At 47.5% G+C, this 24956-nt stretch overlaps 2 pseudogenes; one reads left to right on the top strand and one right to left on the bottom strand.

Moving 5' to 3' along the window:
* The first annotated feature begins 14745 nt into the window (after positions 1-14745).
* LOC139836210 (kelch repeat-containing protein At3g27220-like) lies at positions 14746-18873 on the top strand (annotated as a pseudogene).
* Positions 18874-23794: 4921 nt separating this feature from the next.
* LOC139835928 (uncharacterized) lies at positions 23795-24657 on the bottom strand (annotated as a pseudogene).
* Between the last annotated feature and the right edge of the window lie 299 nt (positions 24658-24956).

Here is a 24956-nt window from a genome sequence, read left to right as displayed (position 1 = left end):
AAAGGAAGTAGCCAGAAATCAGGGGTAAAAATAATTCCAAGAAAGGAAACTTTTATTCTACATAGAGGATGACTTGCGGGACCCACGAGCCAGCAGCTTCCTCAACGTTTCAGAAGCGGCATGATACCGAAAGAAAAAGGCAAGTGACAAATATCAGGTCCCAAAAATAATCCAAGAAAAAACGTTTATTGTACATAGAGAATGACATGCGGGTCCCATTTTGCAGCAGCGTTCTCAGCGTTTCAAAGTTGGCATGAGATCGAAAGAAAAAGGCAAGTGACAAATATCAGGAGCCAAAAATAATCCACGAAAGAAACTTTTATTGTGCATAGAGGATGACATGCGGGTCCCATCATGCAGCAGCGGTCTCGACGTTGCCAAGGCAGCATAGGACCAAAAGAAAAAGGAAGTAGGCAGAAATTAGGGGGTCAAAAATAAACTCCAAAAAAAGAAAGTTGATTGTACATAGAGGATGACATGCGGGTCCCATGAGTCAGCAGCTTACTCAACGTTTCCAAGGCAGCAGGGGATCAAAAGAAAATCAGAGGGTGAAAAAAATCCAAGAAAAGAAAGTTTTATAGTACATAGAGGATGACATGCGGATCCCATGAGCCAGGAGGTTCCTCAACGTTTCAAATGTGGCATGAGATCGAAAGAAAAAGGCAAGTGACCAAATATCAGGAGCCAAAAATAATAATCCAAGAAAAGTAATTTTTATTGTACATAGAGGATGACATGTGGGTCCCATTTTGCCGCAGCGGTCTCAGTGTTTCGAAGTCGGCATAAGATGGAAAGAAAAAGGCAAGTGACAAATATCAGGAGCCAAAAATAATCCAAGAAAAGAAATTATTGTACATAGAGGATGACATGCGGGTCTCATTTAGCAGCAGAGTTCTCAATGTTTCCAATGCGGCACAGGACCAAAAAAAAAGGAAGTAGCCAGAAATCAGGGGGTCAAAAAAATCCAAGAAAAGAAAGGTTTCAATTGGGCTGCATCTGGCCGTCTGGGCCTTCGAACTATCCTGCTGACGCCTTTGGACTCGTACAGTTTCAGCCCACTCCAAAACAGGAAAGTCCTATGCTTCGCAAAAACAAAAAACAAGGAGATTCAACATATAAGTTTGTTTATTTAAAAATAAAGATTTTTTTTTCCGTTTGCAATAGCTCAGAGCGAAATACACTGTTTATTGTCTGCAAAATAATCAAGATATCACATGTTTTTGTACGGGGAGGCTGACATCGGGGACCCATGAGCCAGCAGCGTCGTCAACGTTTTAAAGACGGCAGAGGATCGAAAGAAAAAATAAACCAAAAATCAGTTGGTAAAAAAATAAAAAAAATAAACATTTATCGTTCTGAGAGGATGACATGCGGGACCCATGAGCTAGCAAAAGATCCTCAACGATTCCAAGGCGGCAGGGGATCAAAAGAAAAAAAGGAAATATCCAGAAATTAATTAGGGGTTCAAAATAAATCCATCAAAGGAAAGTTTTATTGTTCATAGAGGATGACATGTGGGACCAACCTGCCAACAACGTTCTCATCGTTTCAAAGGGGGCAGGAGATCAAAAGAAAAAGGCAAGTAGCCAGAAATTAGGGGTAAAAAATAACTCCAAGAAAGGAAACTTTTATTGTTCGTAGATAATGACATGCGGGACCCATGAGCCAGCAGCTTACTTAAAGTTTCAAAGGCGGCATGAGATCGAAAAAAAAGGCAAGTGACAAAATATCAGGAGCCAAAGATAACCCAAGAAAAGAAACTTTATTTACATAGAGGATGACATGCGGGTCCCATTTTGCAGCAGCGGTCCCAATGTTTCAAATGCGGCTTGAGATCAAAAGAAAAAGAAAGTAGCCAGAAATTAGGGGGTAAAAAAAATCCAAGAAAATAAAGTTGATGGACATAGAGGATGACATGCGGGTCCCATGAGCTAGCAAAGTTCCTCAACGTTTCAAACGTGGCATGAGATCGAAAGAAAAGGCAAGTGACCAAATATGAGGAGCCAAAAATAATTCAAGAAAAGAAAGTTTTATAGTACATAGAGGATGACATGCGGGTCCCATGAGCCAGCAGGTTCCTCAACGTTTCAAACGTGGCATGAGATCGAAAGAAAAAGGCAAGTGCCCAAATATCAGGAGCCAAAAATAATTCAAGAAAAGAAACTTGATTGTACATAGAGGATGACATGCGGGTCCCATTTAGCAGCAGCGGTCTCACCGTTTGAGAGGCTGCGCGGGATCGAAAGAAAAAAGGCAAGTGACCAAATATCAGGAGCCAAAAATAATCCAAGAAAAGAAATTTTATTGTACATAGAGGATGACATGCGGGTCCCATTTTGCAGCAGCGGTCTCAACATTTCCAAGGCGGCACAGGACCAAAAGAAAAATGAAGTAGCCAGAAATCAGGGGGTGAAAAAATCCAAGAAAAGAAAGATTTCAATTGGGCTGCATCTGGACATCTGGGCCTTCGAACTATCCTGCTAGGCCTTTTGACTCGTACAATTTCAGCCCACTCCAAAACAGGAAAGTTCGGATTTTTCTAAAAAAAACAGGAAAGTCCTATGCTTCGCAAAAACACAAAACAAGGAGATTCAACATATAAGTTTGTTTATGTAAAAATAAAGATTTAGTTTATCCGTTTGCAATAGCTCAGAGCGAAATACAATGTTTATTGTCTGCAAAATAATCAAGATATCACATGTTTCTTGTACGGGGAGGCTGACATCGGGGACCCATGAGCCAGCAGCGTCGTCAACGCTTTAAAGGCGGAAGGGGATGGAAAGAAAAAATAAACCAAAAATCTGTTGGTACAAAATCCAAGAAAAGAAACATTTTCGTTCTAAGAGGATGACATGCGGGACCCATGAGGCAGCAGCATCGTCAGCATTTATTGTTCATAGAGGCTGACATGTGGGACCCGTGAGTCAGCAACGTCCTCAACGTTTTAAAGGCGGCAGGAGATCGAAAGAAAAAATAAGCCAAAAATCATTTGGTAAACAAAATCCAAGAAAAAAAACATTTACCGTTCTGAGAGAATGACATGCGGGACCCATGAGGCACAGAAAGATCCTCAACGATTCCAAGGCGGCAGGGATCAAAGGAAAAAAAAGGAAATATCCCGAAATTAATTAGGGGTTCAAAATAAATCCATCAAAGGAAACTTTTATTGTTCACAGAGGATGACATGTGGGACCGACCTGCCAACAGCGTCCTCATCGTTTCAAAGGGGGCAGGAGATCAAAAGAAAAAGGCAAATAGCCAGAAATTAGGGGTCAAAAATAACTCCAAGAAAGCAAACTTTTATTGTTCGTAGAGGATGACATGCGGGACCCATGAGCCAGTAGCTTACTCAACATTTCAAAGGCGGCATGAGATCGAAAGAAAAAGGCAAGTGACAAAATATCAGGAGCCAAAGATAATCCAAGAAAAGAAACTTTATTGTACATAGAGGATGACATGCGGGTCCCATTTAGCAGCAGCGGTCTCAACGTTTCAAATGCGGCTTGAGATCAAAAGAAAAAGAAAGTTGATTGTACATAGAGGATGACATGCGGGTCCCTTGAGCCAGCAGCTTACTCAACGTTTCCAAGGCGGCAGGGGATCAAAAGAAAAAGGAAATAGCCAAAAATCAGAGGGTGAAAAAAATTTAAAGAAAATAAACTTTTATAGCACATAGAGGATGACATGCAGGTCCCATGAGCCAGCAGGTTCCTCAACGTTTCAAACGTGGCATGAGATCAAAAGAAAAAGGCAAGTGCCCAAATATGAGGTGCCAAAAAAAACTCCAAGAAAAGAAAGTTGATTGCTCATAGAGGATGACATGCGGGTCCCATTTAGTCGCAGCCGGTCTCACTTTGTTGCAGGCGGCAGGGGATCGAAAGAAAAATGCAAGTGAACGAATATGAGGTGCCAAAAATAATCCAAGAAAAGAAAGTTTTATAGTACATAGAGGATGACATGCGGGTCCCATTTAGCAGCAGCGGTATCACCGTTTGAGAGGCGGCAGGGGATCAAAAGAAAAAAGAAATTGCCAAAAATCAGAGGGTGAAAAAAACCAAGAAAATGAACTTTTATAGTACATAGAGGATGACATGCGGGTCCCATGAGCCTGCAGGTTCCTCAACGTTTCAAACGTGGCATGAGATCGAAAGAAAAAGGCAAGTGAAAAAATATCAGGAGCCAAAAATAATTCAAGAAAAGAAAGTTTTATAGTACATAGAGGATGACATGCGGGTCCCATTTAGCAGCAGCGGTATCACCGTTTGAGAGGCGGCAGGGGATCGAAAGAAAAAGGCAAGTGAAAAAATATGAGGAGCCAAAAATAATTCAAGAAAAGAAAGTTTTATAGTACATAGAGGATGACATGCGGGTCCCATTTAGCAGCAGCGGTATCACCGTTTGAGAGGCGGCAGGGGATCGAAAGAAAAAGGTAAGTGACCAAATATGAGGTGCCAAAAATAATTCAAGAAAAAAAAGTTTTATAGTACATAGAGGATGACATGCGGGTCCCAGTTAGCAAAGCAGTATCATCACCGTTTGAGAGGCGGCAGGGGATCGAAAGAAAAAGGCAAGTGACCAAATTTGAGGTGCCAAAAAAACTCCAAGAAAAGAAAGTTGATTGCACATAGAGGATGACATGCGGGTCCCATTTAGCAGCAGCGGTCTCAACGTTTCCAAGGCGGCAAGGGATCAAAAGAAAAAGGAAGTAGCCAGAAATCAGGGGGTCAAAAAAATCCAAGAATAGAAAGAATTTTGGTTCATAGAGGATGACATGCGGGACCCATGATCCTGCATCGTAAACGGCTCGATCGGAGAACGTTGAACGAGATGGCGCGATCGAGAAAAAAAACAATACCAGAGAGGCTACCATCTGGGCCCTACATCCCTCGGCGGTGCGGATTTGCGTTGACTCGGCCGGCGAACCCGAGATTTCGAGATGCACCACGTCCCGGGCCACCATACGCGACGTTTTGGCCGCTTTCGTCGGGCTAGGTGGCCTCAAAAACGAGAAAAAAAAAGTTTTGACATGCACCACGGAGGGACCCAAAATCGTCGGCCATGGTACACCAGCAACCACGGCGCGACTTCAACTTCGTCGGCCATGGCAACTTTTCTTGTAGTGAAATATCGGGAGACTCTTTGAGTTCGTCCCGTATAGTTACAATTCTTTTTACTCCTAATATATCTCTATTTTCCATATCGATGCTTCAATGGGCTTTCGGGCTTTATAATCTTCGGGTCGTGGACCTTCAGTAAACCCCGGGTACCTTCTTCGGCAGGCCCATCCGGGATGCCTATGTCGACGAGGGCAACCGATGTCTGTGGTGTGAGTTTGTATCTTTTATTCCCCCTTGTGTTCTTGGTCAACCCCTTCAAATCCATGAAGATCGGGCCAACCCTTGGGCTTCTCCCTTATCAGTTCTCCTATCGAGATAGTAGTTTTTTATTTTATTCTGGTCCCCGTGAAACACTTTTCTTTCTCATGCAGGTTAAAATTTGAACAACCAGATTATCATAATAAACTCTTGCTATTTTTTAAATCAAGAGACGTGAAAATGAGTGATCATTTCTTTACATTATTGCCTATCTTCAACACATTTTCTCCCCCGCACATTATGTAAATCCTACCAGCGCTCCCTCAAGAAAACCCCCCCTCTCCGACCATCCCAACCACCGTGAAATTTAGCATGGACTCGCAAATGGGTCAGTTTTCCATGTCAGATTCCTGTTATCACCAGATTTTGGCCAAATCAGGAGGTGGGCCGTACGAGAGATGGGCTTGGAAGATTACGTGTAGAAGATCTCTGAAGCGGCCTTGCACGAGGGGTTTGGGCTGGATTGCCCGTGTATCTTTAATTATGGTAGATTGTATCTTAGATTAAAAGTTAGAGTTTGTATCGTGCACGGTGGGGGTTATTCCCACGTTAGAAAGTCCCCTGGACTATAAATATGTATCTAGGGTTTATGGAATAAACAACAACACATGTTCAACCAAACAAACCAATCTCGGCGCATCGCCAACTCCTTCGTCTCGAGGGTTTCTATCCGGTAAGCGACATGTTGCCTAGATCGCATCTTGCGATCTAGGCAGCACAAGCTCCACGTTGTTCATGCGTTGCTCGTACTGAAGCCTTGTTGATGGCGAGCAACGTAGTTATCATAGATGTGTTAGGTTTAGCATTGTTCTTCGTATCATATGCTATCGTAGTGCAACCCTTGCATATCTAGCCGCCCTCACACCTATCTCAGGTGTGGGGGCGGCACCCCGCTTGATCTTAATTTAGTAGATCCGATCCGTTACGATTGCTCCTTGTTCTACAAGGATTAGTTTAATATCTGCAATAGTTAGGCCTTACAAAGGGTTGGAGGATCCAACGGCACGTAGGGTGTCGTTCGCTAGTCCTAGACAGGATGTTCCGGGGATCAACCTCGTGTTGGTTTTTAGGCCCTATCTAGGATCGGCTTACGATCACCGTGCGTGGCCGCGAGGCCCAATCGTGAGTAGGATGATCCGATTATGCGGTGAAAACCCCAGATCGTCGTAGATCGTTTTAGCTTTATCTTGATCAAGCAGGACCACCATATATTCGTTCACCCCGAACGAATCATGGGTGGATCGGCTCCTTGAGCCGATTCACAGGATGACCTGAGAGCCGATCGAGGCTCTTATTTAATGTTTACGTGTATGCCATGCAGGAAACTAAGCGAGGCATCTCCATCACCTTCCTGACCAGGTATAGGTCAGGTGGCACGCCCTTGCACTCAGCATCGGACGTGTGACCAGAAGTGCTTTGCGGGCCGTCGCTCGGAGGGACCTCAGCCAGCCGCAGCTCTAGGTTGTTCCCGGCTCTACAGTGTTGACCGTCGCTGCCCGCCGGGGGGTTTTGGCAGTCAACACATTACAGCACGCCCGGTGGGACCAGCTTCTACATCAACCGCATCGCCATCTACATCTGAGATGGCGGACGGCACGCCAGTCACCTACGAGGAGCTGCCCGACGAGCTCAAGAAGAGGTATGACGAGATCAAAGTCACCCTCGAAGCCGACCTCATCGGCTCTTTTCAGACGACCCGTTCCCATGGTATCAGATGGAAGGGGTTCTCACCGCAAGGTGCACTCGATGGGATAGACCTCTCTGCCCCGTCGGAGGAACGCACCAGGTCCCTGCGGCAGGAGATCAACTACTTGGTGGCTCACTCGCTACACCGTCACTCTGAGAACCTGGTCAACACGTTGGAGCGTGTCGCTCTTCGCGTGATCCAGGAGATCATGAGGCACCAGTACTCGCCGTCAGGACCAGCCCTCGGGACGCATCAAGGAGAGTTGCCACTCCAGTCCCGTCCACCGCTGCCATATGCGTTGGCAGCACCCCGGAAGTGCCAGCTACACCGGCATTCGTTGTCTACAAGATTGGTGGTGACCCTAGTGACTACCAGTTCTTGCCCGAGGCGCCTAAGGAGATCCCTCACGGGTACACGTGCACGTATGTGCCGGATTGTGGCAACTGGGCACTGACAAACCAGGCCACAACATCAGGGACTTCTGGGAAAACAGGGGGAACGTCAGCAACAGAGCTTGAGAAGCAGACGTGGCTAACTAAGTACGCCACCCCGACGAACCTCCAGAGCTCAGCTCCTGCAGTTGGCTCAGAGCTGGAAAAGCAAACATGGCTGGCTAAGTATGCCACCCCGGCGAATCTTCAGAGTTCAACTCCTGCAGCCAGCACAGCGGATCAAATCAGTACCATCCTGAGAGACCAGTTCGGCATGGTGCCGAAAAGGAGGGCAATCGGCTATTCCAAGCCGTACCCCGACGACTACGAGATGATCCCGCTACCACCTAAATATCGGCTCCCTGATTTCTCCAAATTCAGTGGATCAGATGGTTCCAGCTCCATCGAGCACGTCGGCCGATATTTGGCGCAACTAGGGCCGGCTTCAGTGTCGGATCAACTACGCGTGAGGCTCTTCTCACAGTCCCTCACGGGATCGGCTTTCGGATGGTATACCTCTTTGCCACCGTACTCCATCCGGACTTGGAAGCAGTTGGAAGAGCAGTTCCATATGCAGTACCATTCGTAGCCTTCCGAGTCCGGGCATTGCCGATCTAGCACAACTACGTCAAGCGGAGAAACTGTGACAGAGTACATCCAGCGCTTCAGGAATCTTAGGAACCGATGTTATTCGGTTCGTATAACTGAAAAAGAAGCAGTCGAGTTGGCAGTAACAGGCCTTGCAACACAGCTCAAGGACATGGCCTCCCAAGCAGATTATCCCTCATTGGCGCACATGGTTCAGAAGCTGTCAGCATATGAACAACGCCACCCGGACCTGTACCAAGATAAGTTCAAGCGTGCAGCTGGTCGATGCAGAGGAAGACGAAGTTCCTGCGGGAGACCAAGAGGTAGCAGTGGCTGAATGGACTCGGGGAGGAACCCCCGTGCCCTGCAAATGGGTAAAGCCACCAGGCCCACCCAGGGGATTTGATTTTGACGTGACCAAGACTGAGCAAATCTTCGACCTCCTGCTCAAGGAGAAACAGTTGACGATTCCTGAAGGTCTCAAATTCCCCACGGTGCAAGAGCTGAACGGAAAGCCATACTGTAAATGGCACAACTCGCTCTCCCATGCCACCAACGACTGCAGGGTATGGCGTCAGCACATCCAAGCGGCGATAGAAAAAGGGCGTCTAATTTTCAACCAGTACGCCATGAAGGTCGACACCCAGCCCTTTCCCGCCGTTAATATGGTGGAGTGCACTTACCCTGAAGGTTGCCAGCCAGGATCCTCGTTCAGCATCAACATGGTAGGACCTGGGAACCACTCTGGCAAAGACGGAGACGAGGGCAGCTGCAATCGTAGCAAGGACACAGAGGAGGCCGCTCCACGCGATCGGCTCCGTCATGATGGCAAGCGCTACGTCACAGAGGGAGAGGTGAAAAACATAAGATATCAGCGACCCCTCTCTGATCACCTCCTCAACAAGTATGTGAGTCAAGATTTGACCGACGCCGACGATCCAGCCGATGATGATGAAAGAGATCGTCTGGCTAGAGAAGCCGTGTAAGACATCGTCGGCACGATCACGATGAGGAGGAGCACGAGCGCCGTGCCACGGAACAATCAAGGGAGCAAGATGACAACGCCAGCACCGGACCGCCCCTTCTTCGTACAACCGCTGGGATTCAGGAATGAGCCGATTGCCCACAATCGGCAATTGCCCAGAATGCAACCAGAAGAAAAAGGAGGCAGCCAACGTGTCTGTGTTCAAGCGCTTAGGGCCTCTCCCGCCACAAAGCAAACGTGCTGAGTCCCCTCGGTGGGCAGATCTCGAGGATTCCGAAGACGAGGGACAGGAAGAAGAAGAAGACAGGTACCACCGTCCAAGGTGGTGCCCTGACGGACTCAGCCGTTCCCAAAAGCGCAGGGTTCAGCGGTTGCGCGGCCTGGAGGAAGCCGAAAGGTTGTACTTGCATACGTTAAGGAAGGCACGGCCTGATCTGGCTGCGAAAGTTCAGCGAACCCTGGATGAAGAAGGTCGTCCACGGAAAATGGAGTGGCGTCCCAAGCAAAAGAAAGCCGATGATGAAACATCGGCTGGCACGAACATGGTGCTCGTCCTTCCGACGGAGCTTAGTGCTCCACGATTCTATGATGCACTCAAGGCGGACGGCAGCAGGCGCATCAAGTCAGAGGTTGGGTTGGTTTTATCCACCAACCTGACCGAGTAGCAAGATTAAACCAGTGAGCAAACAGGGCGAGGCTGATCCTTGGGATCGGCCCCAAAATTATGAAGGAATATTACAAAACCTTCAGTCAGCGCTCTAATGGATATGGAGGCCGATTCCAGCAATCGGCCAAAATTATCTTCACCACATGTTCTGCTTGTGTTCAGCGTCGATCCACTGGGCAGCGGCCACGTCGGCGGATGAAAGTCAGCACGAATCCTCGCGGAGCCGACGTGCAAGCGCAGTACCCTGGCTAACCATGAAAGCCGATATCTGCAGTCATCTGGCAGATTCGGCTCGGGGGGCATATAGTCAGATGAACATGTGCAGATAAGCATGTGTAAACATGTGTGCAATGAAACATTGGGGGCCGATTAAGAAAAATCGGCCAAAATAAAAAAATAATATTTTGCGCAAGAAGCGAAGCCGATGCGCAGCCATCGACTCTAGTACAGTTATACAAGACCAAGACCTGCTGGCTATGTGCTCAAAGTTTGCATCAACATCGACGTTCAGTAAAAGAAAGCTGATCGGCGACCTGTGCATCCTCGCCTATATTCTCGCCTTGATCAAGGCTCGGGGGGCAGTTAACTTGGTAGATGCTCTGATTTGAGAGCCGATTGGAGTCACATCGACTGGCCCTGTATTAGGATCTTCTCTGAAGTAGTAAGGTGTTGCAGAAGAAGACTACTAAAGCTATGGAGAGGAATCGGGAAAGGAGGCCGTCGGCTTTTAGTGTTGGACCGTCCTGTCGCTGCAAAGGGGACTGGATTCTCAAAATAGCCGATGAGTAGTCATCGGCTAAGGGATTGCGAAAAATTATGGTCAGATATCAAATCGCAGTCTGAGATTGAGAAGTGCTAATCGGCATGTGAGTCCGGCTTCACGGGCGTCCAAAAGAAAAAAAAAGCCGATACGTTGCTATCGGTCTTGGCATGACAGGCGGAAGGAATGAAATTGGAGTAATTGAAGGACGAATTAAAAGAACAATTTCATTAATTCAAAGGGGTGGCTTTACAAGAAAGAGCCGATGGCTCTCAAAAGAGGGATCTGGTGCCTAGTGCACTGCTACTACTAGTCCTATTCTACTAGTCGTCGCTGTCCTCGCCATCACCGCCGTCGATGTCGTCGGCGCTGCTCCCAGGAAGCTCCTCGTCGCTGCTGCCCCAGCCCTTGGCCGGAGCCTCGTCCTCCTCGTCATCATCATCATCCTCGCTGTCCGCCCAGGAGCGGAAGCGCTTGGTCGGCGGGTACCCGATGGAGGCGGAGGATTCATCCTCCTCCTCTTCCTCCTCGTCATCATCTTCGTCCTCGCTGTCCGCCCACATACGGGAGCGCTTCTTTGGCGGGAGCGTGGCGGAGGGGGAGGCCTTGGCCTTCGCTACTTCTCCTTCTTTCTTCTCATTATCGGAGGAGAGAGGGTTCACCTCGGAGTGAAGGTTGTCCTCGTTCTTCTTCTTCGGCAAGGATTGAAGGGGGAGGCCTGAGAGGGAAGAGGAAGAGGAAGACATTGCTACAGGAGGAAAGGGTTTTTTGGGTGCTGATGGCTGGAACAGAGGAAGGGGATGAAAAGAGCTAATCAATCGGCACAGTTTGAATAATGAGAAGCCTGGTGGAAATTTAATGCCATTACAATTTTCGAGGAGATGACACCAGAGCTATCGAATTTTGCGGAGAAGCTGAGAAGACAGGGCATAATGATGACGGATACTGCAACGGCTCTGCTCTGCCACGACATGACCCTTCAGAGGAAAAACAGAGTGGTTTTGGAATTATCATTGCCAAAACCAGGGGGGCATGTGTTATCACCAGATTTTGGCCAAATCAGGAGGTGGGCCGTACGAGAGATGGGCTTGGAAGATTACGTGTAGAAGATCTCTGAAGCGGCCTTGCACGAGGGGTTTGGGCTGGATTGCCCGTGTATCTTTAATTATGGTAGATTGTATCTTAGATTAAAAGTTAGAGTTTGTATCGTGCACGGTGGGGGTTATTCCCACGTTAGAAAGTCCCCTGGACTATAAATATGTATCTAGGGTTTATGGAATAAACAACAACACACGTTCAACCAAACAAACCAATCTCGGCGCATCGCCAACTCCATCGTCTCGAGGGTTTCTATCCGGTAAGCGACATGCTGCCTAGATCGCATCTTGCGATCTAGGCAGCACAAGCTCCACGTTGTTCATGCGTTGCTCGTACTGAAGCCTTGTTGATGGCGAGCAACGTAGTTATCATAGATGTGTTAGGGTTAGCATTGTTCTTCGTATCATATGCTATCGTAGTGCAACCCTTGCATATCTAGCCGCCCTCACACCTATCTCAGGTGTGGGGGCGGCACCCCGCTTGATCTTAATTTAGTAGATCCGATCCGTTACGATTGCTCCTTGTTCTACAAGGATTAGTTTAATATCTGCAATAGTTAGGCCTTACAAAGGGTTGGAGGATCCAGCGGCACGTAGGGTGTCGTTCGCTAGTCCTAGACAGGATGTTCCGGGGATCAACCTCGTGTTGGTTTTTAGGCCCTATCTAGGATCGGCTTACGATCACCGTGCGTGGCCGCGAGGCCCAATCGTGAGTAGGATGATCCGATTATGCGGTGAAAACCCCAGATCGTCGTAGATCGTTTTAGCTTTATCTTGATCAAGCAGGACCACCATATATTCGTTCACCCCGAACGAATCATGGGTGGATCGGCTCCTTGAGCCGATTCACAGGATGACCTGAGAGCCGATCGAGGCTCTTATTTAATGTTTACGTGTATGCCATGCAGAAACTAAGCGAGGCATCTCCATCACCTTCGACCAGGTATGGATAGGTCAGGTAATGGCATCCCTTGCACTCAGCATCGGACGTGTGACCAGAAGTGCTTTGCGGGCCGTCGCTCGGAGGGACCTCAGCCAGCCGCAGCTCTAGGTTGTTCCCGGCTCTACAGTGTTGACCGTCGCTGCCCGCCGGTGGGTTTTGGCAGTCAACAATTCCCCTCTACCACCTTTGTCACTTGCAAGTGACATTTGTTCCGAACTCAACAACTCGAGTTATTGCTCGAGAATTTAAAATTACACTGTATATTGTATTATATGCCCATTTTTAAATAAAGGGCAACATAGCCCTATTTTAAAGATTGTGCGAACACTCATTATTCAAAGAAGTGACCTAATGCTTCCTTTATCATCTGTAGGGTTAAAGTAGTAAGAAAAAACCTCGCTTCTCGACCAGCCTAGAGAGAGATGCATTCTTTTTCGTGCCATACTGTATGAAGTGTGAGGATATCCAGGGTATAAACATTAGTACTAGCATATATACAATTTTTTCATCAACCAAAAGCATATACAGTACTTACATTTTCCACGTCATTACTAGTATCACCGGTTTCTTAAATTACTTTTTCTTTTTTTTGCGAAAAAAGGAACTTTATTAAGCAGGAAGGGTTACAAGACGATCATGGTCTAGCACCTGGCGAAGGACATCTTGTGCCCAGAACCTAACCACATAGCTGTCCGGCGTTCTGTCCTTGCAAAATTTACCAGGCAGTGGCTAACCCTAACCTGCGATCGCTCCACTTTTACAAACTTACACAATCTATCACAACTAGACAAGTTCTTTATATCAGAAATCAAATGTAGAAGGGCGGATCTGTCTTGCGTCGACGAACTCACAACTTCCACAAGCTGAGCACAATCAGTTTCAACTATAATAGGCAATTGACTGAACTGATGTGAAAGTTCTAAACCTTCCATGCATGCGCGTAGCTCAGCTTCTAAAGGAGATACGCAATCATCCAAAAACCAACATGCAGTAAATATCAGCCTTCCTTCTTCATCACGTAGGGCAATTCCTGTACCGGCAGAATGATCAGCCGCATGGTAAGATCCATCAATGGAGAGCTTCATCCATCCAGCCGGTGGTCTAGTCCAGATTTTAAATTGGCCTTGTTTCTTTTGACGGGGGACATGCAGGGTCCCAACGTCTACAACTGGCTGCTTACCCTTAATCAGAACATTTGTTGGTATGTCCTTGACATCTCGGATCAGACGTAAGTAACTGTTAAGAAAACGTTTGGATCCTTCAGTCGTTGGGAGGGGCTTATCATGGGTTGCCTCATTCCTTTCATACCATGCTCTCCAAGTGATTAGCAGTGTTGTGTCAATCATATGCTCTGGTATCTGCAACAATATGGATTGAAACCAATGACTAGGTGGACCTGCAAGATCCGCATCAGCAGGCAAGCTCCATATTGTCCTCATTTCTTCCCATAGATTATGTGCATGCTGGCATCTAAATAGTGCATGGGTCACGTCCTCAATCTCCATACAACAGATGTTACAATATCCAGTGACACGCATATGTCGCCGTAACTTGTTCTCCTCGGTAGCTAGGCCATTGGAGGCAGCCTTCCAAGCGAAAATTTTCACTTTCGGTGGAACTGAAGAACGCCATATTCTCGTCCAACACTGATTCTTTCCGTCAGGACTAATGCTGCTAGTTGCCATAGCACACTGGTCTGGATGTTCAGACAGGGCTAATTTGTATGCACTACGTACAGAAAAAGTTCCAGTCGCCTCAGGCTGCCAAGCCAGTATGTCATTGTCACCACGTCTAGATGGTTTTATCTGTAGTATTGCTTCAGCATCAATCGGTATGAAGATTTCTCGAACCATATTCACCTTCCAGTTGCCTTGTTCATCTAGGAGCTCTGAAACCCGGCGTATACGTCGATTACCTCGTGGAGTTAAAGATTTACCATTAGAGATGCGAGGAATCCAGTTGTCCCTCCACACTCTAATACTTCGCCCATTACCCACGCGCCATATCATACCTTTTTTCAGCAACTCTAACCCGTATGATATGGCAGTCCATGTAGAAGACGGGTTACCCGTGAAATTAGTTTTTCTTTCAGTGTGCTGCGCACATTTTTCTCGACCGAGTTGCATAATCTCGTAAATGTTCTTCGACGCATTGCAGATCATCGATAGATATTGCAGATCAAGTGAATAGACATCCTTAACCTGAATGCCGCCATCAAAAATCTTGCGTTAACGAAAATGCGGCCTCACTATTTCTCTGCCCGTGCCGTGCATCTATAAACTCGGAATCTCCTCGGCTCGCCGCTCATGTCACTGACACGCTCCTCTCGCCGCCGCCGCCACCGCCACCGCCGCCGCCACCTGTAGGTTCTAGCGACACACCGATGGCGAGGCCGGCGGCCAAGGTGCTGCCCGCGAAGCACCTGGCGGCGCTCGCCGTCGTCGCCGTCCTCGGACTCGTCCTCGTCGCCGACTTCCTCTGGGCCTCCTCCAGTTCCGGCTCCTCCTCCATCTGGTCCTCGAGGCTCGATATCTCCTCTCGCCCCACGGCGTCGCCGCCGCCCTCGGCGTCGAAGGTGAGCCCCAAATCTTAAACCCGACGCTTAGGGAAACTCCACTGCCTTCAATTGTTCTGCTCCGGCAGTGTCCGGGCGTGCGATTAGTGAGATCTGGCTGGAAATTATTGCTGTCGGGGTGTGCGATTAGCGTCCTATACTCTCTGGCAGGAGGGGCAGAAATCCATTTGCTGCCCTGCCTCTACTGCCGTCAACTTCTCGATTCGTAATTTCCGTCGACCTAATGCAGTTCACGCGAACAGCGTGCTTGATTGTTAGGTGTAAGCTGTGAGAGTAGATCAATGGTTGCTTCTTGTGGCAATGTATCTACATCGTGTCTCGGTTGTGCAAAACTGATTTCTAGTTGGTAGAACGGGGAACAAATAATCATGTTGCTCACTTGCTTGGCTACAGTGGGCATTATTTTCCTTGCTGGTCGAAGGGCAGTGTAGGTGGATCACATCCCTTCTTAAGCCGTTGTTGATTTCATAATATGTTAGAACTTAACTCCTAAACAGTTAATTAATTAATTTGTTAATTGTGAAGACCTATGTCAGGAGTAGTTTTTGCTATAGTCTATGACTTGGATTTGAGTTGTCTATTTGTTTTATTATCGTCATTATGTACAATGGTTTCTTTCAGAACTAGCTATGTTATACTTATAACTTATGTTGTACAGAAAACGAAAGACAATACATCTACAGGCTCCATGGACATAAGTGCCACTTTTGCGGATTTAGCAGCACCAGGAATTGCAATGGGAGCAGATGGCGGAAGCACCTGTACCACGTTTGGATGGTGCTGCTATACAGATTAAGAATCTCTTATTTGTGTTTGCTGGATATGGCACCATCAACTATGTGAGGAATCTTGCCTGATCTTTTATTAGTTTCCAATGTTTGCCTAACTTTTCGTAAGTAATATCTAAGATCTGATGCTTGATGAAGAACAGCATATATCACATGTTAGTACATGGGAAGCAGTGAGGCAGTCTTACATGAATACTTTTCTTATTTGTAAGCCATGACAGAGAAGTATAATTTTACTTTGAATGACTCAAATTGGCCACCTGTACTGTGTTAACTGAAAGTTGAATCCGCAATAATTGCCATAGTTGTGGAGGGGGAAAAACTGCACTCTCTACTGTTGTAGTGTGAGTATCTGGCTGATTGCACCCACCTTAATCTATACTCTGTAGACTTGACAAATTAAACTGAATAAAGGAATGAGCATTAGGCTAAAGTTCAGGTGTGCTCTTGTTGGCATATTCTGTAATGTTGTTTTCGTCATTGCAGAACATTAAGGTCTACCATTTAGTTATTTCCATGTGTCGGTGATGTTATCTTTTGTAACTTTCCAATGCTCTCCATTTCTAGGTGCATTCTCATGTCGATATTTACAATTTCTCGGATAACACATGGGGAGGAAAGTTTGATATGCCAAAGGAAATGGCACATTCACATCTCGGGATGGTTACAGATGGAAGGTTTATCTATGTTGTAACTGGACAGTACGGCCCACAGTGTAGGGGACCTACAGCTCGAAATTTTGTGCTGGACACTGAGACAAAAGAATGGCATGATTTACCTCCATTGCCAGTTCCTAGGTACAAGTCTTCTTTCATTTTCCTGGTTAAACCTAGGCATCATATTATGCATCATTTTTACTTGTGCTTGCATTCTTCTATTAATTTAAATACTACCTTTGGATTTTGAAGATTTGCCATTCTCTTTTTTCAGTTTCTTTCTGTAAATATTTTGTTCAGGTATGCTCCAGCCACACAACTTTGGAGAGGGAGGCTTCATGTGATGGGTGGCAGTAAGGAGGACAGACATGAACCTGGACTTGAACATTGGAGCCTCGCAGTGAAGGATGGGAAAGCATTAGAGCAAGAGTGGAGGAGTGAGATACCAGTCCCACGTGGCGGTCCACATAGGTTTGCTGCTTTGCCTTCACATGACATCTTTTGTCGTCATTTTCGTTCTTAAGGGAAATTGCTAGACACCTTATATCATTTTTAAACTCTTGATATTTCTTCGTCTGGTATCTTTGAACGTTTTGTGCTAGGTCGTCTTGTGAATCAATTGTTTTCTGGTCGGCTATCTTGTAAATCAATTATTATTACTAGAATACTTTCTGGGTTAGAAATTTGGTTGCACAGTAGGCAAAGTTGATGATGATTTACATGACACATAACCTGAATCCAAAACAATACTGATGTACTGTTTAGCAGCTTAATACCTTGATCCTGACTTCTTTTGCATCAGGGCCTGTGTTGTTGCTAATGATAAGCTGCTTATTATTGGTGGTCAAGAAGGAGATTTTATGGCCAAGCCTGGATCACCTATATTTAAATGTGTAAGAAGAAGTGAGGTATGTTGATATGTTGATTAATCGGTATATAAGAAGACTTGATAATTGCTACATGTGAAGCAGGAAGTTTTACATTTTAAATATGAACTTAGATCAGTTAGTGCATTAGTTGCGGATCTTACCAATATGTCATGCATGCCTGCGCTCTATTAAATTGACATTGAACACCTAGCATGATCTACACACATGAGTCCGATTTCTTGGATAAGCAGCACAGGAACCTACTGGAGTGCATTTTTTATAGAAGAAAAAACAAGTCTTTTGTTCCATGAGTAGTTACAATACATTATGCCCTATCTGTCGAAAATCGTTCTCATGCTTTATCTGTTCCATCTGTCGAATCATGTTTACCATAATGGGATGGATTACCCGAAAGATGATGATTTCTTAGGTCACACGTTAATTAACTTGCTTCGGTGAAATGTTTCATCTTCTAGTTACATTGTTCTCTTACAGAATTTTCTCATCTTAACTCTTCTATTGACCTTCTCCCTATGCAGATAGTGTACAGTGATGTATACATGCTTGATGACGGAATGAAGTGGAAAGAACTTCCACCTATTCCAAAGCCAGATTCACATATAGAGTTTGCTTGGACGAATGTCAACAATTCTCTAATTATTGCTGGTGGGACCACAGAAAAGCACCCAATAACTAAAAAGATGACCTTGGTTGGCGAAGTATTTCGGTTCAATTTGGAAACACTGGTACATATCATTCCTTACACCTTTTTTCTAAGAAAATAGTTCATGAAAGGAGGGGAAGATGGGAAAATATTGCCTTAGGTTACTATTAACATGCTGTTATTTGCCATGTGGTGCTTCTTTTTATGGTCTGCTCTCAAATACTGTTAAAGCATTCTGCCCATCGAAATTTGTAATCTAGAATGATATTCTGCCAAATTTCAAGCTAAGTAATTTGGTTAAGAAAAAAACGATGGGACGAGAATCTTCAAAAGACGCATTGTGATGTTACTGAAATTCCATCTGCATACAGGAATGGAGTGTGATCGGGCGGTTACCTTTCCGAATCAAGACCACTTTGGTAGGATACTGGGATGGCTGGCTGTACTTCACTTCTGGGCAACGAGACAAAGGCCCAAGCAACCCATCTCCTAAAAAGGTTGTCGGTTGTATGTGGAGAACTAAGTTGCAGTTGTGATTTTCTAACGGAGAACAGATACGAGTTGGGCATTCTTTATGTATTCTTTTGGCACATAACCGTTTCATTCCCCTTTGGTGGGCGAGTCGTTTATCGTCAGACGAATTGGCTTGATTTAGCATGCACCATCACATTATGTGACGGGTCTGTTGTAGTATGTTTTTTGTAGTTATACCATAGAGCGGCTCACTTTTAACGACTTTGTACAGAGGATCGATTATTCTATGCAGCTGTCCTAATCTTGCAGACTAACATATACTGTAGTGTTTCTTGATGAACCATCTTACTCTTGTATACCGAATCGCCGGAGAGAAATATCTTGGATATAAATACTGCTAGTTATATCAGGTACTGAAACATTCTCACTGTCTTTACTATCTCCTTTTACTTGCAGAAATCATAATTCAAACTTCAAAAAATTATTTGCATCCCAAGGGCAAAGGGGTACTGAGTACTGACAAGTTAAAATCTAAACTAAGATACATCTGAATTTTGACAAATCTTAGACAACTTTCATGGGACGGAGGGAGTACAAGAGTTCCTAGAAAATTACCCCTCATCCAAAAGTCCACCGAACGCTGATTCGGGCCTAGGAGCACAAAGCACGGATAATACACCCGTAACTCCCCAGCCCTCCCGTAACTCCCCAGCCCCTAACGCGCCGCCGCCGCCTTTAGCGCCGCCGGGGCAAAGACCCTCGGGGCATGGCGGCGGCGGGGGCCCTTCCTCGTCGACGCCTGGTGGACGGCGGCCGGATCCCCTTCCTCGACGCATGGCGGGCGCGCGGATGGGTTGGGCGGCGGCGGCTCCGGCGCCGCGCCTCTTCTCCCGTCGGCTCTCCCTCGGCCGGCGCGGTTGGGATGGGCGGCGGCGGCCGCGCCGAGGCCTCCCTCCTCCCGTCGGCTCTCCGCAAAGACTCCGACAGGGGCTGGTGGTGGGCGGCGGCCAGGCTCATGGCCCGGGCCACTTTCCCCCGCCTCTCGCCGGTGAGTGGAGGCGATCTCGGAGCTTCACCCGCGACACGAGGGTCGCCGGGCAGCAGCCTTGGGTAAGACGGTGGAGGTGGCCCTCTTCTTTCGCCGGAGAGGGTTGGCCTGCGGTTGGTGGTGGTGGATCTATCGATCTATCACCGCATTCCGGCGGCGAGATGGAGATGCTTGGAAGCCGGCGACGGAGTCGCCGGTGGAGGGTTGGAGTGGCCAGCCCGGGATGGTCGCCGACGTGGGGGTTCGACCTGAATAAAGACGGTGGTCCTAGGGTCTCTCTTGCGTGAAGAGGAAGACCTACCGGAGGCCTGGACTCGTGATCTAGCCGGAGTGTTGAGTTCCGGAATGCTCCGCCGGCGAATGTAACCGTGCTTTTTGCCTGGAGTTTGCTGGATCGGTGGTATTCGGTCGTGCGCACCCATGCTTTTATTCCGACCGATTGGTTCTGGAGGGAGCGGCGCGAAGCTCTTTTTCTGTGTTGACATCAAGTGACTATGGATCCATGATGAAAGTCGGAAGAAGAGAAGTTCATGAAGGCCGGAGGGGAGGACTAGCTAAGGGAGGTCCAAGTCTCCGCGTTGTTGAGGGACTTGCTTGGTGTTCCGGGCTTTACAGCAGCGGTATGAAAGTGGGGGCGACAACACAGGTGAAGTTCAGAGTCATACCTTTCAGGGTGAAAACCCAAGGTCTGGCCTTAACTGGTTGTGCCTGGCAATGACCTTGTTGGAGGCATTGTTTTGAGAGCGGGGACTATCTTCAGGGTGAAAACCTAAGATCGTTGATCGGGCGACGATGGTGTTCGCGCACTGTTCCCTTCTTGGAGGCGTCGTTTTTGGAGATTCTGTATTTCAGGTGTCGTCTTGGCAGTGGATGTATTGCTGTTGTTAGGCTCGAGATACTGTAGCGGGACTTTTGTTTCTTAGTTTTCTTTTCTTCTTTTTGGCTGTGTGCATCCGTAGTGCCATTAGGGTGGTGCGTTGTTGCAAAGGCTGGGTGTAATTGGTATCGTTTTGATATTAATATATTCCCTTTATGGAAAAAAATCCAAAAGTCCACCTGAGCCTTATTTTGCTCTGTACTCCTTAGTTCGCAGTAGCTTCTGACTGGATGTGAATCCATTGTGCATCCTCTGAAGCATCAACGTCATCTTGACCTATTATTACAGTTGACTTCAACTCACACAACTTGCACGGTTACACCTCTCACATGCTTTTTGTGAGGAGTGGCAAATGTGCTGTTCTCTGACGCCTCCTACTTTGTACCCGTTTAGTTAGACTTCCATAAAGCGACTGGATGTCTCCTTGTTATATGATGATCGCCAAATGTTTTGACAGGTACACTAAACATTATCCTCCTTATTTCGCATGTTTTCGTGCAGTAAATTGTAAAGACGTAATCTGTTTTTTTTTTTTGGACATCTACAACTTGTTCTGTTGACGACCACAGAACCCATTCCCAGTGTACACAGGACCATGCTCATAGCAAAGCAAGCCATATCACGAGAGAGCTGCTGGCTCGTGTAGCACTTTCTGGTTTTCTGCAATAAAAATCGCTTCGGTTGCCTTTTGTTCCGGTGCGTCTAAAGCATTTCAAGATTTTATATAAAGAAGACTTTCGGCATCCAGCTTTTCCACACGATTGCTTATCTACAGTTCCAAAACGCATCAAGAGGTGGCACCGACTAACTAAACATCTCCCAATCTTTGCACTTTAACATGCACACAGATGTTCGTTATTTCCTCCAACCCATTTGTTTTTTCGATAAAGAGTAATGTGATCAGTTACAATAATTTCTTTTTTTTGTTGCTAAAACCTAAAACCCCTCTGGTGCTACCTAGCCAAATACCAGGATAGCTGTACAAGTCAAACGGCTAATTGCATGAAAACATGCGCACAAAGCCACACCTAAAACCCCCCCGGTGCTACCTTGGCCACCATCTCTAGGGTTCGGTAGGACACAAGAACGGTGCTCACACGGGGCCATGACCGTGGATAATACGTAAACCGAAAAAATAATCTGTAAGTTTGTATACAAAAAGTTCAAGCTCGGAAACTCAGATGACCAACGTAGAGTGGCAGCCCCGATCAATATGATAGTATAACAAAACTCCTCACACGACCGAAACAAGCAATCATGGAATCACAAAGTCCAATTTAAAGGTTATCTCTTGTGATGAACACATCACAATAAATGTATCATAAGATTTCAATTTTAACGGAATATTTTCATTGGGACCGATTCTTAATTTTAGTTGAAGCTTAGATTTTTGTACTCCTGAAATTTTTCATTAGGAATATGTTGATAATCAAGAATGGGGTGAAATTACTTGTTCGAAATTTTAGCCCACAATGCCTCGACGAAAAGAGGTGATTAATTTTCTTATAAGAACATGCTACCTTAAATTGAAAGAGTTATACATTATGAGAGTAAAGGCCATAGGAGATCTAAATTACTAAATATCATCATACACTGTGTAGATACACGGAAATTGGTGATTATCCCTGCGTCAAATGCAAAACTTTCATACTGTCGGTCCTACTTTCTAAAATTGGAATTTGTAATGGTATCTCGTGGTTATGTTGTTACATGGTTCTCATTGAGATCGATTAAAGAGAGTGATGATCCTATGCACAAACGCTACCAAGTCAGCTGGAATAAGCTGACATGCATGCAAAAAAAGATAACAGTAATGGCAGCGTGCAAACTAAACCACTGTAATGTAATGGCGGCGCGTGGCTCCGCACGCGAGCAGTAATCTGCATACTAGCAGCGAGCGATGTTGCCCGTTGCTACCAAATATAACAACATACCGGTAGCGTGTCGTAGGGCACACGGCTGGTAGCGCATTTCACCAATAAGTACCACTATGGCCGCGACTGGTAGAACAATTTGTAAGCTATTCTCTGTTAGGCCTTGTTTGACTCTAGAGTTTTAGTGATTAGCTGGAATAATCGGCACCAAACTTTAAATTTTCAATTATTCTAAGAGCATGTCTAACAGACCCCGTATTTCGCTGCCCCGTATAACGCTCGTATTTCGCCCCGTATCGAAAAATTGCTAACGGAAGAGCCATTCCGTCTAGACCCGTATTTTCAAAAATAAAAACCCCAGGAAGTTCATCTTCATTGATCATACTACGGATCATACATACATTGCGATCATACTACATCTATCCTACATCTACTCGTCAAGGATGACGAAGGGGATGAACGCGATGGAGGCCGCCTCCTCCTGCGCCTCCCGCGCTTCGAACTCCCGGACGGGCGGCGATGGTCGCCGCCTCCTCCTCTGCCCTCCGCCCGAAGCTTTCTCGGTGGCATCCTTCTCGGATTCGCCACCGCCACGCCGGAAGGCCGCCTCCTCCTCGCCGCCTCCTCTTCCTCCTCGCCGCCTCCGCTTCCTCCGCCGCTGGTGCTGCCGATGGTCGCCGCCCATGCCGCCTTGGACGCGCGGTCGTGCTGCCACTCGGCGAGCCACTTCTCGAAGGCCCGGCCGCTCATCGGCTTGAGCGGCGGGTCTTGTCGGTACCACCGCCCACCCGCGGCGAACTCCCGGAGCGAATCCGGCACGTACGCCGCGCCGGCGTACCGGCACGCCGCACGGCGGCTCCAGCGGCGGAGTACCGGCACTTGAGCCGCCACACCTCCTCAACGGTGTCCGGCGGGCGCGATCGCTTCGATCCGCTGGCCGGCGAGGGCGCATCTTCTTAGCGTCGGGCGTCCATGCCGGAGCTGGGGTGGAATGCGGCGCGGGGGAGTGAGGAATTGCTCGCCGGAGCTAACTACGGAGGCGGCGGCGCACGGCGGAGCTAGGGTTGCGAGTGAGGGGTTAACCCCTCACTCGCACCTGCGTCCAGTATCAGTAGGGGCGACGGGGCCGATTTCGGGCCCCGTATTTCGCCGAAACGGGTCGGCCCGAATACGGGGCCTGCTAGGACGGCCCATATCGCCTGCCCCGTATCCCGCCGAAATTTTACGGGGTGGGCGGGTTATACGGGGCATGTTAGACATGCTCTAAATATATGTTTGGTGCTAGAGTATTGAGCTAGTTTAATTCTCATTTATCCTTATTTTTTTCCAAATTTTAGTGTAGTTTTTTAAATACTCAATATTTTACCCTTACCTAGTAGATTGAGAATGAAATTTTTCAGAGAACTGACGGTAGGGTTTATCAAATCTTTAGAGTATTATTCCCACCAATCCTGCAAACACTGTGCCAAACAAGGCCCAGCCCGCGGCCGCAGCGTGGGGATACAGGAGCTCCGCACAAGCCGGCCGGGGTTCCCGGAGAAGGACTCGTTGGGGAAGGCCGCGCCGAGCCGGTTGTCAGAGAGGTCGAGCGACCTGGAGACGGCTCAGCCGCGAGAGAGACTCAGGGAATCTGGCCGGAGAGCTTGTTGCCGCTGAGCTTGAGCGAGCTGAGGAAGCGGCAGTTGGCGAGCTCGGAGGGGATCGGCCCGGAGAGGCGGTTGCCGGAGAGGTCGAGTTTGACGAGGAAGGGGAGCCAGTCGCAAAGCGCCGCCGGAATCGGCCCGGAGAGGGAGTTGTTGGAGAGGTCCAGCATGGTGGTGGATCGGCAGTACTGGAGCGAGGAGGGGACGGCGCCCTGGAGGCCGAAGCCGGAGAGCTCGAGCGCGATGGAGAGCGACTCCCCCCGGTTCCAGCAGAAGACGCCAGCGAACTCGCAGATGGTTCCGGGCGTGATGTTGGTGAAGGTCCAGGAGGCGAGGTTGCCGTCGGGGTCCTTGAGGCCCTGCTTGACGCCGCGGAGGCACCGCACCTTGTCCTCCGTATCGGGGACGCCGGTGCCGGCGCTAGCTGCGCGGTGGCGGGCGGGAGTGGGAGGGCTATGGCCAGTAAGAGGAGGAGGAGCAAGGGAGACATGGCGGCCGGATTGTGTTGGGGCTGCAGCTCACAGCCCCATCTTCTTCTACCTCTGAACTCACACACTCTCTTGTATTTCTCACACAAGAACTCACAGCGCACACACTACCCAAGGAAGAAGAATACAAAGTCTTTGCCTGGACACTTCCTTGGTTTCCACCGTGAATACATTTCTCTCTATTCTCATTGTCTAATAAACATGCTTACAACTCTTGAATAGACACACGAGGGCGCCACACAGCCACCAACACCACCTGCCACGCACTAGGCCACTAACAACAGCTACACACTGCCTGGGCATCACGCACACGGACGAAGCTATCTCTAACTAACTAACACACTTGACCTCTTCTCAAGGCCACTAACAATCTAGGATTTGATCCTAGGATCTCCTGCTCTGATACCATATTGAATTGCATGCACTAACCAACTATCCTAAAAGCCCACAATTTATTTCAACACTCG

Source organism: Lolium perenne, chromosome 2 (assembly GCF_019359855.2).
Source record: "Lolium perenne isolate Kyuss_39 chromosome 2, Kyuss_2.0, whole genome shotgun sequence".
NCBI classification, from domain to species: Eukaryota; Viridiplantae; Streptophyta; class Magnoliopsida; order Poales; family Poaceae; genus Lolium; species Lolium perenne.
This window is presented reverse-complemented; position numbering and strand designations above follow the sequence as displayed.